The sequence below is a fragment of the Rhinopithecus roxellana genome, chromosome 4, assembly GCF_007565055.1.
Source record: "Rhinopithecus roxellana isolate Shanxi Qingling chromosome 4, ASM756505v1, whole genome shotgun sequence".
In the NCBI taxonomy this organism is placed as follows: Eukaryota; Metazoa; Chordata; class Mammalia; order Primates; family Cercopithecidae; genus Rhinopithecus; species Rhinopithecus roxellana.
The window spans coordinates 135,370,959-135,385,933 of NC_044552.1; positions in this window are offsets into that span (position 1 = coordinate 135,370,959).

The following is a 14,975-nucleotide window of genomic DNA, read 5'->3' on the forward strand; positions in this document are numbered from 1 at the left end:
AAAATGCACACACTTTCAGGCCTTAGCTCCTGGGTAATCTGATCTAGTAGTACTGGGATGGGGCCCTGGAATCTGAATTTTTAGCAAACATGGCAAATTTGCAACCCAGGAGATGTGATGTTATCTGATGTTAATTACTCCTCCAATCAACCACTTAGGCTAAATTCTTAAGGTAATTTTCTAACAAATATTTGTATTATTATTTGTATAAGATTATGTTAGGAAAGGAACATAAGGCACTCATTGAATGAACTGGTGTATTTCTAGAGAGCAATATTAATATGTCAGAATTCTGATGGTATTTTCTATGCCATTTCACTGGCATTTGGCAGCTTATAACATAGCCCCAGTGGAGATGTAAACTCCTTAAATCTGGTAATTCCACTTTATATTGGATTATAAAAGGTTATGTGGGGTAAGAACCTCAGACCATTCAAAGAACAGTTAATCTCATGAAAAGAAAAATTTTGGGACCAAAATGTAATAGTGGTTGTTGTAATTCTATGTTCTTTCAGTCATTTAGATCCTCTACTCATTCTCTGAACAAGTATTTTTCAAGTGCTTACCATGTTTCAGGCTATTCTAGGAGCCATGAAGAAAGGGGAATAAGAGCTGCTTGGTTTCATTAACTTTAGTGTGATACACCTTCTGAATCCTGTGAATAAAGAGTCTGGGTAAACTAAGGTCAATAAGTAAAAATAAAACAGATTACAGATGTTCCCATAGTGAAATTGATCACTGTGCACACTGTTGTTTACTTTAATGGACACATGAATGGGAATGGCGTCAGCACCACACTCTGAGTATCGTCAGTTGACTCATGAGAAATCCAAAATACTTTGAAAGGAGGTAAGAAACTGTATTACGTCTTCAACTTTGAGCCCCATCTTGCTGAATCAGGGAGTCACCTGAATATTAAAACCAAACAAGGACGGTTTCAAGTTGTTTGACTAGATATTTCCTTCTCTCTCTGTTACTATATGTTGTTTTTCCTAATTATCTAATTCTTAGGCCTCCCAATTCTATCTCTCCTTGTCAATTTACACCATCCATACTCTTTTGGGTAATTAGGATTTCCTTCTTTAGTCATCACCCCAGCACATAAATTTCATTATCTTTAACTTATCTTACTTATCTCAGTGTAAGAAACTCATCTAAATACACCTATCCACTTCCTTTTGCAGACAAGATCATAACATTTGTAATTTGTCTCAGTTGTAGCTGAATAAGGTACCAAGAAGATGATTTTACAGGTTCTTTTATTTCTTTGCTTATCCTCTGTCTACATTTCTGACATGTGCACCTGCTCCAATATCTAAGGTTACATCTTTACTGGTTGGGCAGGTGAGTAGTTGATATATGACTAACAGGGAATTCTCCTTCAGGAAACTCAAGATTGTGTAAGTATGCCTGACTCATCCCTGCTGCCGCAACTGAAACATGTAATAAAAGAGCAACAACAAAGAGAGACGATGATGACAGCTTAGCTGCAGCATCTCGTTCTCTAGCTCAACAAGCCAACAGGGAAATTATGACCCTGGTGAAACAAGTAGCTCTCAAAATCATTCCAGTCATTCCAAGGAGTGATGTGATTTTTCTTCACATGTTCACAATGAAGATACTATGTTGTTTAATTGATGCTTTTTTTCAAAGTGTGTTCTCTTGTTTCTATATACCTCCCTTATAAGGCTCTATACTGTCATTCAACTTAATTTCTGTTCAACAGAGATTTCTTAAACACCTCCTACATGCTAAGCACTGTGCTAGGAGCTATAAATATCCTTAGGTGGATACAGACATGGCTGTCTTCTGGTACATTCTTTTTCTATCATTTAATCAGATTCATCTATTTTTAAATATGTTGATAATGAGTCAGGATATAAAAATATGAGGCTAAAAGCATGGGCTCTGATCAGAGAGACTTGGTGATGAGCCTTAAGCTTATCACTGTTATGGTGGTCATAGACTTACTTGCATGTACTACTGAGCCTTTATTTTCCCATTGTGAAATACAGCTCACATTAGTACCTACTCCCCAGAATAGTTTTGAGGATTAAGTGAGATAAGTGCCCCAGTGTCTTGAATTTAGCAAGTGTTCAAGAAGTAGAAGTTCTTTTTAATTAATAATACGATTTTCTTGAGAATGTATACACAGACTCACTAGTTCTCTGCCAGAAGGTAAGGGACCTCCTTGAGCCTCCTAAGAAAAGCTTTTGACAAAGGTTGAAACTGATGTGTAACTGAATTCATAACAAACTTGTTGAATGGCCAAACAGGAAATATTAAGGTGAAGATTTATCATGTCAAGTGAAATTAAGAGAATATGAACTAGTGCTGTGACCCCAAGCTCCCTTTCTTTAAAAGACATTTTCTCTGATTTTTTCTGAATAAAACAAGTCTTGAGAGAGGCTGTGAAATAATGGTTCTGCGGTTATTAGGTCATCTTTAGAAAGTGCTATATAAAATATTATGCATTATATTTTCATAATGCACATCATTAACATGTTAAAAATTCAGAGAAACTAGCAGAAAAGAAGCCAGTTTTAATTTCTTATCATTTCCCAAATTCATTTTTCTGTAGGATTCTTCTTTTGTTGAATAGCATCAAGTAGCATCTCAAGGAACACCCTTTGGGAAATGCTGCTGAGAGAAGCTAAGAACTTGCTTCACAATTGTCAAGCACTGAAAAGGATTCATACTTGGGAAACTGGCAAACTGCTTTTCTGACCCTGACCCTTACCAGTAGGATAATCACGGGCAAGTCACTTGATTTCTTCACATATAAAACAAAATGATAATATATCCTCCATGGACAGCCATAGAGAGAAGATTCATTACAAAATGCATTTACGGTAGGAACAGAAGTTGACAATAAAAGTTAATATTGTCACAATGTTCATCCTAATTTACACCAAACTCATTGCAAGGAAGCAGGTCTTAAAAGTAAAGTCTTGATACTGGAAGACTGGGAAGAGTTTGGGTGTGCTCAGGACAGAGCTATTGACTAAAGTGTGAGGTATGAGTAGAGAAAGAGGAGGAATCAAGGCTGGGAAGACAGAGAAAAGGAGGAAGATAATTTGGTGCTGGGGTGCTGAGGACACTAATAGAAATGGTGAAAAACAAATGTGAGAAGGGGTGACTGAGGGGTAAAGCTAGACTCTTTTGGCATGCTAGTTTGAAGAGCAAGCAAACCATCCAGTTGGCAATTTCATTTATCTAGCTATTAGGAAAGAGTTCAGAGCTTGTGAAACAGGAAACATTAGCATATTACTGTGAAATTTTTGAGAGAAGAATCATTTCTTATTCAGCTCCGTATCTTCTGTGTTCAACCTGGTGTCTGGTGCATAGTAGAAGCTCTTAAAAGTTTGATAAATGAATTAATCAATGAACAAATTAATTATCGGCAAGTCTAGTAATTCAAAGTAGATTCCAAGTCATATAATCAAAGCAGAATAAAACACCAGTTAAATGAATGAAATGATAGCTGAACCCCTGGAATTAGGAAGATCCACAATTAAAGGTGCATAGAGAAAAAGAAGAGGACCAAATACAAAACAAAGAGGTACAACTTATTTGATGGCTGGCAGGAGCTAGAGAAAACAGAGTCAGAGAGACTGAAGGAGAAATGAGTGTTTTGCAAAAGGACCGGAAAGAAAGGAGAAAGTAGATGTCAATGATACAAAATGATTCTGGGAGATCAAGTAGAATGAGACTTATCTTCCATAAATATCGTTTCCTTTAGCTATGCTGTAAGAAGAGCAGCATAACCACAGGGTCCAAAGCCCTGATGTCCAAGATGTGGATGATATAGCCTGTGTAGAAGGAAGACTTACCACCCCCACACCTCCACATACACACTTGATTGGAATGTAAACTGAAAATAAGCTCCATAATAGGAGGAAACCAGAGATCTAACTTGGTTTTTCTGGTTTTGACATAGAATGGTTCTTTTTAAACTTTTAATCATGGAAAATTTTAAACATAGGCAAAACTAGAGAGAGGAGTGTGATGAGCTCCAGTGTAGCTGTCACCCAAGTTCGACCATTATCAATTCATTCTCAATTTTGTTTTGTGTGTACTTCCACCCACTTTCCCACACACACACTGAATATTGCAAAGCAACCACCAGATACTGTGTCATTTTACTCATACATATTTTTGTGTTTCTAAAAGTTTAAGGATAAGTCTAAAATTGCAATCACAATAACATTATTGCACACCAAAAAATTCAAGTTATTTTTTAATGTCACAAATAACAAGTATTCCAATGCCCTGAATTATCTCGTTCAAGGTCTTTTGGTAAAATTTTTTAATACAACAACTAGCACCAGAAACCAAAATGTCTTCTCCCCAGTAAAAGGAGTGGTGGTGTCATTTAAATTCCCTTGTGGATTAGTCTTTTCCCTGCAAACATTTCTGCACATATTGGTCACACAAATAAATGACTCACTGGCAGTTTTGATAGCTTTGATAGTTAAATACCTTTGAGGATACTACTTATGCTAATAAAAACCTTCTTATGGTGCACAATGGAAGCTTTATTAATAGGTGAGGAGGACAGCCTCGTGGGTGTGGACAACTCTATTGCCAGCACAACCTAGAGTCAGGTCAAGGGGAAAGGATACAGAGTCAGGTCAAGAGGAAAGAATAGGGAGGAGAGAAGAAAACAGAAGGAAAAAAAAAATCTTTGTTTTAGAAACTCATAGCCAGAAAAGGAAACCTGAAACAACGCTTTTTAATTCATACTTCCCTGGAAGGATAGAAGATGCTAGAGAGAGCACACAGGATAGGCATGCTATCCAAATTAACTCATTTAATCCTCACAATAATGATCTAATGTCAGTACTATTATTTTGGAAATTAGAAATTTAGAAGCAGAGGCAAATGGAAGTTAAAAATCCCCATCTCCAAAGGAGCATAGCAGTATTTCTGCTACCTGGAAAGAAAGGCGATGGTTTTCCTATATATGTCAGGGAGTAACTGGGCTTCTTTTCCTTTGGATAGCAAAGAGAACTTAGACATCAGACACCCCCAGGGTGGGCCACTTTTGAGAGCAAGCTCTGAGGCACCATGCAGATCTCAGGGTCTAAAGCAGAGCTCACAATTATCTGGAGAGACCTGGTGCTCATTGAGGAAGGAGGGGAAATGATATCACATCCTCACCTTAGACGTGGAAGAGTTGTGTAAAGGGGTAAAAGGGACCATCCAGAAAGGAAGATAAGGGAGAAGCTAGGACACAGCCAGCCAATTCTGCCCACATGCCACTGAAATGGAGAAACTGATGCTGTTTATGCTTGTTGAGAGTTCCCATGGCTTTGCAGGAACCAACCCAATGTTTTCTGTGTTTTTTCACCTACTTTCTTATAGGCTATAAGAAAGTCTACTACAAAAAACTCCTGCAGGAAGAAAAGAGTTTGTGCGTTTGCATTGGAAACAGCAGGCTGGAAAAAAAAAACCTGGAAAATTCCGAAGGATACTAGGAAAAGGCATCCGAAAGGAAGCAACATTATGGTAGCTGGTAAAGGGGAGGTAAGGAGGCCTAAGAATGAAAGGAATAAATTATAAATCTGTTTTAAGAGTGAGAGTAGCTTAAGGTTTTAAGATTTATTTTGGAGGGGGAACTTGTTCCTTGACAACAAGCAATTTCAGCATAATTAAAAGAAATCCTTTTAAGAGTTTACATTACAGTCATACTAGGTCCAAGGCAAATTGTTAAACATGCTTCTGCCCCTCATTTCAACCTTAGACATCCCCTTACCTTTCCACTGTAATGGACTTTCCAGGACTATTTCAAAATTGAGGTACACACATATACATGTTTGTATGCACACATATATACACTAACATATTTGGACTAAGCTATTTCAAACTCATGAGAATGCCAAGTCACCATTTGTTTCTATTAGAATGGCCCTTGGTAATAAGTGAATAACCCTGGTTCTCAGTCCAGTGTTAAATCTTAGTAAAAGATAATGAATAAGGACACAGCTTCTTATGCTGTTTGCATGATACTTAAACATTCTCATGCTCACATGTATAAAATCAATTTATTATTTAGCTAACTTTTGGTGGCCAGTGACAGAAAAGTTTGAAGTCAGGAAAGGGAGTCATTGTATATTACATAACTGGTGTGGCCAGAGCGCAGTTGACTTCAGTCACAGTTTGATCCAAGACAATGTCAGCAAGATATTTTCTCTCTATTGCCATCTGACATGGTTTGAAGGCTCCCTCCACATCTCATGTTGAAATTTAGTTGTCACTGTGATGGTATTAAGAGGTGGGGCTGGGAGGCAGAGTAAGATGGTAGAATAGAAGCCTGCAATATATGTACCCCCTGCAGGTATGCCAAATTTTCACAACTATCTACACACAGAAAAGCACCGTCACAAGAACCAAAAATCAGGTGAGCAATCATAGTACCTGGTTTTAACTTCATGTTGTTGACAGAGGCATTGAAAAGGGTTGAACAGACAGCCTTGAGTTGCTGACACCATTCCTCCCCCAGCCCTGGCAGTGGCCATGTAGCACAGAGTCTATGCACTTCGGAGAGAGAAAGAGAGAGTGCAGTGACTGGGGTACTTTACCTTGAACTCAGTACTGACCTGTCATAGCAGAAAGCAAAGCTATGCTAGGTTCAGCCAGTGCCTACACATGGAAGGTGCATCTGAAGCAGACCTAGTCAGAGGGGAATCACCCATTCCGTAAGTCAGAACTCAAGTTTCTTGGCAAGCCTCACCACCGCAGGCTCTGGCGCTCTAGGTGAACTTGAGAGACAGTCTAGGACACAAGGACTGCAATTCCTAGGCAACTGCTAGTGTGGACTGGGCTTACAGCCAGAGGACTAGGGTGGCATGTGACCTAGGGAGACACCAGCTAGAGCAGCTAAGGGAATGCTTGCGCCAGTCCTCCCCCAACCTGAGGCAAAACAGCTCACAGCAACAAACATGTCTCCTTCCTTCTGCTTAAGGGGAGGAGGGCAAAGAGCAAAGAGAATTTTGCCTTGCATCTTGGATACCAGTCAGACGCAGAAAGGTAAGACATCTGAAACATGCTAACTACAAGTGTAACCTAGCACAGCCCCAGTTGTGGTGGTTGCAGTATAAAACTCCTTCTGTTTGAGAAAAGCAGAGGGAAAAATAAACAGAACTTTGTCACACACTTTAGATGCCAGCTCAGCCACAATGGAATAGAGCAACAAGCAGACTCTTGGGATCCCCGAGTTCAGGTCTAAGCTCCTGGACAGCATTTCTGGACCTGCCCTGGACCAGAAGGGAACCCACTTCCCTGAAGGCTGAATCTCAGGCCTGGCAGCATTCACCACAAGCTAACTGAAGGGCCCTTGGGCTTTAAGTGAACATCAGCAGTGGCCTGTCAGACTGCTCGCCATCCCCATGGGCCAGGGGGTGGTGCAAACAAGGAGAGGCTCTTCTGCCTATGGAAAGGGGAAGAAAAAATGAGAAGGACTTTATATTGTGGTTTGAGTGCCAGCTTAGCCATAGTAGAATAGAACATCAGGCAAATTTCTAAGGTTTTTAACTCCAATCCCTGGCCACCAGACAGCATCTCTGGATCTGCCTTGGGCCTAGAGGACCTTACCACCCTGAAGAGAATACAATCCTGGCTGGCTTTGCCATGTGCTGATTTTAGAGCCCTAGGTCATTGAGTGAACAAAGGTGGTAGCCAGGGAGTGGTTACAGGAGGCCTTGGGCAAAACCTAGTCCTGTGCTGGCTTCAGGTCTGACCCAGTGCAATCTCAGTGGTGTGACCACAGTGATGCTTACATCACCACATCCCCAGTTCCAGGTAGCTCAGCGCGCACACACACACACACACACACAGAGAGAGAGAGAGAGAGAGAGAGAGAGAGAGAGAGAGAGAGAGACTCCATGTGAGAGAAAGTAAAGGAAAAAAACAAGAGTTTCTTCCTGGTAATCCAGAAAATTTCCCTGTATCTTATTCAAGACTGCCTAGGTGGTACCTCTATGAGTCTGCAAAAACCACAGCAAAATTGGGCTTAAGGCCAAAGTCTTTTCAAATACCTGGAAAGCCTTCTCAAGAAGGATGGGCACAAACAAGCCTGAGAAGACTACAATAAATACTTAACTCTGCAGTGCCAAGACACTGAACAACTGTAAGTATCAACATCATCCAGGAAAACAGGACCTCACCAAATGAACTAAATAAAGCACCAGGGACCAATCCTGGAGAAACAGAGGTATGTGTTGTTTTGAGGAATAGTTGTTTTGAGGAAACTCAAAGAAATTTAAGATAACACAGAAAAGGAATTCAGAATACTATCAGATAAATTTAAAAATAGATTGCAACAAAAAGAATCAAGTACAAATTCTGGAGCTGAAAAATGCAACTGACATACTGAAGAATGCGTGAAAGTAACTTAATAGCATACTTGAGCAAGGAAAAGAAAGAATTAGTGAGCTCGAAGAAAGGCTATTTGAAAATACATAGTCAGAGGAGACTAAAGAAAAAGGAATAAAAAACAATGAAGCATGCCTACAAGATCTAGAGAATAGACTCAAAGGGGCAAATCTAAGAGTTATTGGCCTTAAAGAGGACGTTGCAAAAGAGAGGGGTGGAAACTTTATTCAAAGGAATAATATCAGAACTTCCCAAATCTGGAGAAAGATATGGACAATTAAGTACAAGAAAGTTATAGAACACCAAGCAAAGTTAACCCAAAAGAAGACTACTTCAAGACACTATTAATCAAACTCCCAAAGGTCTAGGATAATGAAAGAATCCAAAAAGCAGCAAGAGAAAATGAACATATAACATACAATGGAGCTCCCATACCTCTGGCAGCAGACTCTTTAGTGGAAATCTAAAAAGAGCCAGGAGAGAGTGGCATAACATATTTAAAGTTCTGAATGAAAAAAAAAAATCACCCTAGAACAGTATATCCAGTATAAATACCCTTCATGCATGAGGGAGAAATAAAGACCTTCCAAGACAAACAAAAGCTGAGGGATTTCATCAGTATCAGACCTGCCCTACAAGAAATGCTAAAGGGAGTTCTTCAATGTGAAAGAAAACGATGTTAAAAAGCAAGAAGAAATCATAAGAAGCTACAAAATGTACTGTAGTGATAAACACACAGAAAAACAGAATATTATGACATTGTGACACTGGTGTATAAAGTACTATTATCTTAAGTACAAAGACTACATGATGGGCCAGATGTGGTGGCTCATGTTTGTAATCCCAGCACTTTGGTAGGTCCAGGCAGGTGGATCAGCTGAGTTCAGGAGTTTGAGATCAGCCTAGCCAACATGGTGAAACCCCGTCTCTACTAATAATACAAAAATTAACCAGATGTGGTGGCAGGTGCCTGTAATCCCAGCTACTCAGTAGGCTGAGACGCAAGAGTCCCTTGAACCCGGGAGGCAGAAGTTGCAGTGAGCTAAGATCGTGCCACTGCACTCCAGCCTGGGCAACAGAGCAAGACTCCATCTCAAAACAAACAAACAAACAAACTACACAATGAACCAATCAAATATAGTAACTGCAACTTTTTAAGGCATAAACAGTATAATAAGATATGAGTAGAAACAACAAAAAGTTAAAAAGCAGAGGATAAAGTTAAAATGTAGAGTTTTTATTAGTTTTCCTTTTGTGTATTTATTTACAGAATCAATGTTAAGTTGCCATCAGTTTAAAATAATGGATTATAAGATAGTATTTGCAATCTCCACAGTAACCTCAAATTCAACAACATACAATGAATACACAAAAAAACAAAAAGTAAGAAAATAAATTATACCATCAGAGAAAATCATCTGTACTAAAAGGAAGACAGGAAAGAAGGAAGGAAGGAAGGAAGGAAGAGAAGACCACAAAACAACCAGAAAACCAATAATAAAATGGGAGGAGTAAGTCCTAACTTTATGAATAATAACATTGGATGTGAATGAACTAAACTTTCCAATCAAAAGATGTAGAGTGGCTGAACGGATTAAAAAAAAAAAAAAATCATGATCTCTTGCCTGCAGGAAACAAACGTCACCAATAAAGATACACGTACACTAAAGATAAAGGAATGAAAAAAGATACTCCATGCAATAGAAATAAAAAAAGAGCAGGAGTAGCTATACTTACATCAGACAAAATAGATTTCAAGACCAAAACTGTAAGAAGAGACAAAGAAGGTTATTATATAGTGTTAAAGGGGTCAAAGCAGCCACAGGATATAACAATTGTAAACATAACATTTCATCCAAATGTTATGTAACATTTTTCTCCACAGCACATGGATCATTCTCAGTGGTAGACTATATGCTAGGTCATAAAACAAGTCTTAAAACATTAAAAAAATTGAAATAATATCAAGCATCTTTTCTGACCACAGTGGAATAAAACTAGAAATCAGAAATAAGAGGAACTTTGGAAACTGTAGAAAAACATCGAAATTAAACAATATATTCCTGAATAACCCATGGGTCAATGAAGAAATTAAGAAGGTCATTGAAAAATTCTTGAAGCAAATAATAATAGAAACACAACATACCAAAACCTATGGGATATGGCAATGGAGTATTAAGAGGGAAATTTATAGTTATAGGTGCCTACATCAAAAAGAAAAACTTCAAAAAATAACCTAATAATATATCTTAAAGAAGTAGAAAAGCCATCACACTACCTGACTTCTAACTATATTACAGGGCTATGGTAACCAAAACAGCATGTTACTGATACAAAAACAGACACATAGACCAATGGAACAGAATAGAGTGCCCATAAGTGAAGTCACACATCTACAACCATCTGATCTTTGACAAAATTGACAAAAATATGCAATGAGGAAAGGACTCTCTATTTAATAAATGATACTGGGATAACTGACTAGCCACATACAAAAGATTGAAACAGGAACGCTTCCTTAATTCCTATAAAAAATCAATTCAAAGTGGCTTAAGGACCTAAATGTAAAACCCAAAACTATAAAGACGCTGGGAGACAACCTAGGCGATACCATTCTGGACATAGGAATGGGCAAAGATTTCATGACGAAGATGCCAAAAGCAATTGCAACAAAGGCAAACATTGACAAACAGGATCTATTCCAACTTAAGAGCTCTGCACAGCAAAAGAAACTGTCAGCAGAATAAATGGACAACCTACAGAACGGGAGAAAATATTCACAAACTCTGCATGCGACAAAGGTCTAATATTCATCATCTGTAAGAAACATAAACCGATTTCCAAGAAATAACGAACAACCCCATTAAAAAGTGGGAAAAGGACGTGAACAGACACTTTTCTAAAGATGACATACATGTGGCCAACAAGCATATATAAAAAAGTGCAATATCACTATTCATTAGAGATATGCAAATCAAAACCACAATGAGATACCATCACACACTAGTTTGAATGGCTATTACTAAAAAGGCAAAAAATAATAGATGCTGGTGAGATGGCAGAGAAAAGGATGCTTATGTACTGTTGGTGGGAGTCTAAATTAGTTCAGCCATCGTGGAAAGCAGTGTAGTGACTCCTCCAAGAGCTAAAACCAGAACTACTGTTTGACCCAGCAATCCCATTACTGTGTATATACCCAAAGGGATAAAAATTATTCTACCTTACAGACACAAGCAGGTGAATGTTCACTGCAGCGCTCTTCATAAAGACATGGAATCAACCTAAATGCCCATCAATGATAGACTGGATAAAGAAAACGTGGTACAAATACATCATGGAATACTATGCAGCCATAAAAAAGAGTGCAATCAAGCCCTTTGCAGGAAAGTGGGTGAACCTGGAGGCCATTCTTCTTAGCAAACTAATGCCTGAACAGAAAACTAAATACCACATGTTCTCACTTATAAGTGGGAACTAAATGATAAGAACACATGAACCCAAAGAGAAACAACAGAAACAGGGGCCTTCCTGAGGGTGGAGAGTGGAAGATGGGAGAGGAGTATAAAAAAAAAAAAAAAAAAAAAAAGGCCGGGCGCGGTGGCTCAAGCCTGTAATCCCAGCACTTTGGGAGGCCGAGACGGGCAGATCACGAGGTCAGGAGATCGAGACCATCCTGGCTAACACGGTGAAACCCCGTCTCTACTAAAAATACAAAAACTAGCCGGGCGAGGTGGCGGGCGCCTGTAGTCCCAGCTACTCGGGAGGCTGAGGCAGGAGAATGGCGTAAACCCGGGAGGCGGAGCTTGCAGTGAGCTGAGATCTGGCCACTGCACTCCAGTCCGGGCGACTGAGCGAGACTCCGCCTCAAAAAAAAAAAAAAAAAAAAAAAAAAAAAAAAAAAAAAAAAAAACTATTGGGTACTAGGCTTAGTAATACAGTGACAAAATAATCTGTACAACAAACCCCCATGACACGAGTTTACTTGTATAATACCCACATGTAAAAGTTTAAAAAAAAAGAACTAGAAAAGCAGAGCAGACCAAACCCAAAATTAGTAGAAGAGAAATAATAAAGATCAGAATGGAAATGCATAATTTTGAAAAAAACAATGCAAAAGATCAATGAACAAAAAGTTGGTTTTTTGAAAGATAAACAAAATTGACATCTTGCCAGACTAATAAAGAAAACAAGGGAGAAGACTCAAATAAATAAAATCAGAGCTGAAAAAGGAGACATTACAAGTTATACCAGAGAAATTAAAAGGATCATTAGTGGCTACTATGAGCAACTATAGGCCAATAAATTGGAAATTTTAGAGGAAAGGATAAATTCCTAGACACATACAACCTAACAGGAGGGAACCACGAAGAAACCCAAAATGTGAACAGACCAATAACAAGTAATGAGATTGAAGCCATAATAAAAATGTCTCCCAGTAAAGAAAAGCCCAGGGCCCAGTGGCTTCACTGCTTATTGCTACTAAACATTTAAAGAAGAACTAATATCAGTCCTACTCAAACTGTTCCAAAAAAATGGAGGAGGGAATACTTCCAAACTCACTCTATGAGGCCAGTATTACTCTGATACCAAAACCAGACAAAGACACATCAAAAAAAGAAAAGAAAACTACAGGCCAATATCTCCAAGGAATATTTAGGCAAAAATCATCAACAAAATACTAGCAAACTCAATTCAACAATATATTCAAAAAATCATTCATAATGAGCAAGTGGGATTTATACCAGGGATTCAAGTATGGCTCAGCATATACAAATCAATCATCAATGTAATGCATTATATCAACAGAATGAAGGACAGAAACCATAAGATTTTTTTTCATTTGGTACTGAAAAACATTTGCTAAAGTTCAACATCCCTTCATGATCAAAATCCTCAAAAACTGAGTATAGAAGGAATATACCTCAACATAATAAAAGCCATATACGACAGACCCACAGCAAGTATCATATGGAATGAGGGAAAACTGAAAGACTTTCCTCTAAGATCTGGAACACAAAAAGGACACCCACTTTCACCACTATTTTCAACATAGTACTGGAAGTCCTAACTGAAGGAATCAGACAAGAGAAAGAAATAAAGGGAACTCAAATTGGAAAGGAATAAGGCAAATTATCCTTGTTTACAGATGATATGATCTCATGTTTGGAAAAATCTAGACTCCCTACCAAAAAACTATTGGAACTGATTAACAAATTCAGTCAAGTTGCATGATACAAAGTCAACACACAAATAACAGTAGCATTTCTATATGCCAACAATGAACAATCTGAAAAAGAAATCAAAAAGGTAATTTCAGTTACAATACCTACAAGTAAAATAAAACAACAATGAAGTGAGAGATCTCTACAATGATAACTATAAGACATTGATTCAAGAAATTGAAGAAGATACAAAAAAATTGAAAGAGAGTCCATGTTCATGGACTGGAAGAATAAATATTGTTAAAATGGTCTTACTACACAAAGCAATCTACAGATTCAGTACAATCTCTATCAAAATACCAATGACAGTCTTCACAGAAATAGAAGAAATAATCCTAAAATTTATATGGAATCACAAAAGACCCAGAATACTCAAAGCTATCCTGAGCAAAAAGAACAAAACTAGAAGAATCACATTGCCTGACTTCAAGTTATATGAGAGAGCTATAGTCACCAAAGCAGTATGGTACTGGCTTAAAAACGGGCACATACAAAAATTAGCCAGGTGTGGTGGTGTGCACCTATAATCCCAGCTACTCAGGAGGCTGAGGCAGGAGAATCTCTTGAACCCCGGAGGCAGAGATTGCATTGAGCCGAGATCGTGCCACTGCACTCCAGCCTGGGCAACAGAGCTAGTCTCTGTCTCAAACAAACAAAACAAACAAACAAACAAACAAACAACCAGACACATAGACCAATGGAACAGTACAGAGAACCCAGAAAAAAATTCATACACCTACGGTGAACTCATTTTTGACAAAGGTGCTATATCTATATAGCAGAAGAATGAAAGTTGTCCCCTGTCTCCTGCCATATACAAAAATCAAATAAAAAATGTTTAAAGACTTAACTCTGAGATCTTTAAACTATGAAACTGATGTAAGAACACATAGGAGAACGTTTTCAGGACATTGGTCTGGGCAAAAATTTCTCAAGCAATACCCACAATCACAGGCAACCAAAGCAAATATGGGCAAATGGGATCACATCAAGTTAAAAAGCTTCTGCACAGCAAAGGAAACAATCAATAAAGTGGAGAAACAACCCACAGAATGGGAGATAATATTTGAAAACTACTCGTCTGACAAGGGATTGAAAACTAGAATATATAAGGAAAAAACTCTATATTAAAAAAAATCGAATAACCAATCAAAAAATGGGCAAAAGATTTGAATGGACGTTTCTCAAAAGAAGACATGTGATTGGCAAACAGGCATATGAATAGGTATTCAACATCACTGATCATCAGAGAAATGCCAATCAAAACTACAATGTGATACCATTTCAGCCCAGTTAAAATGTATTTTATCCAAAAGTCAGACAATAACAAATGCTGGCAAGGATGTGGAGAAAAGGGATCCCTCATGCACTATTAGT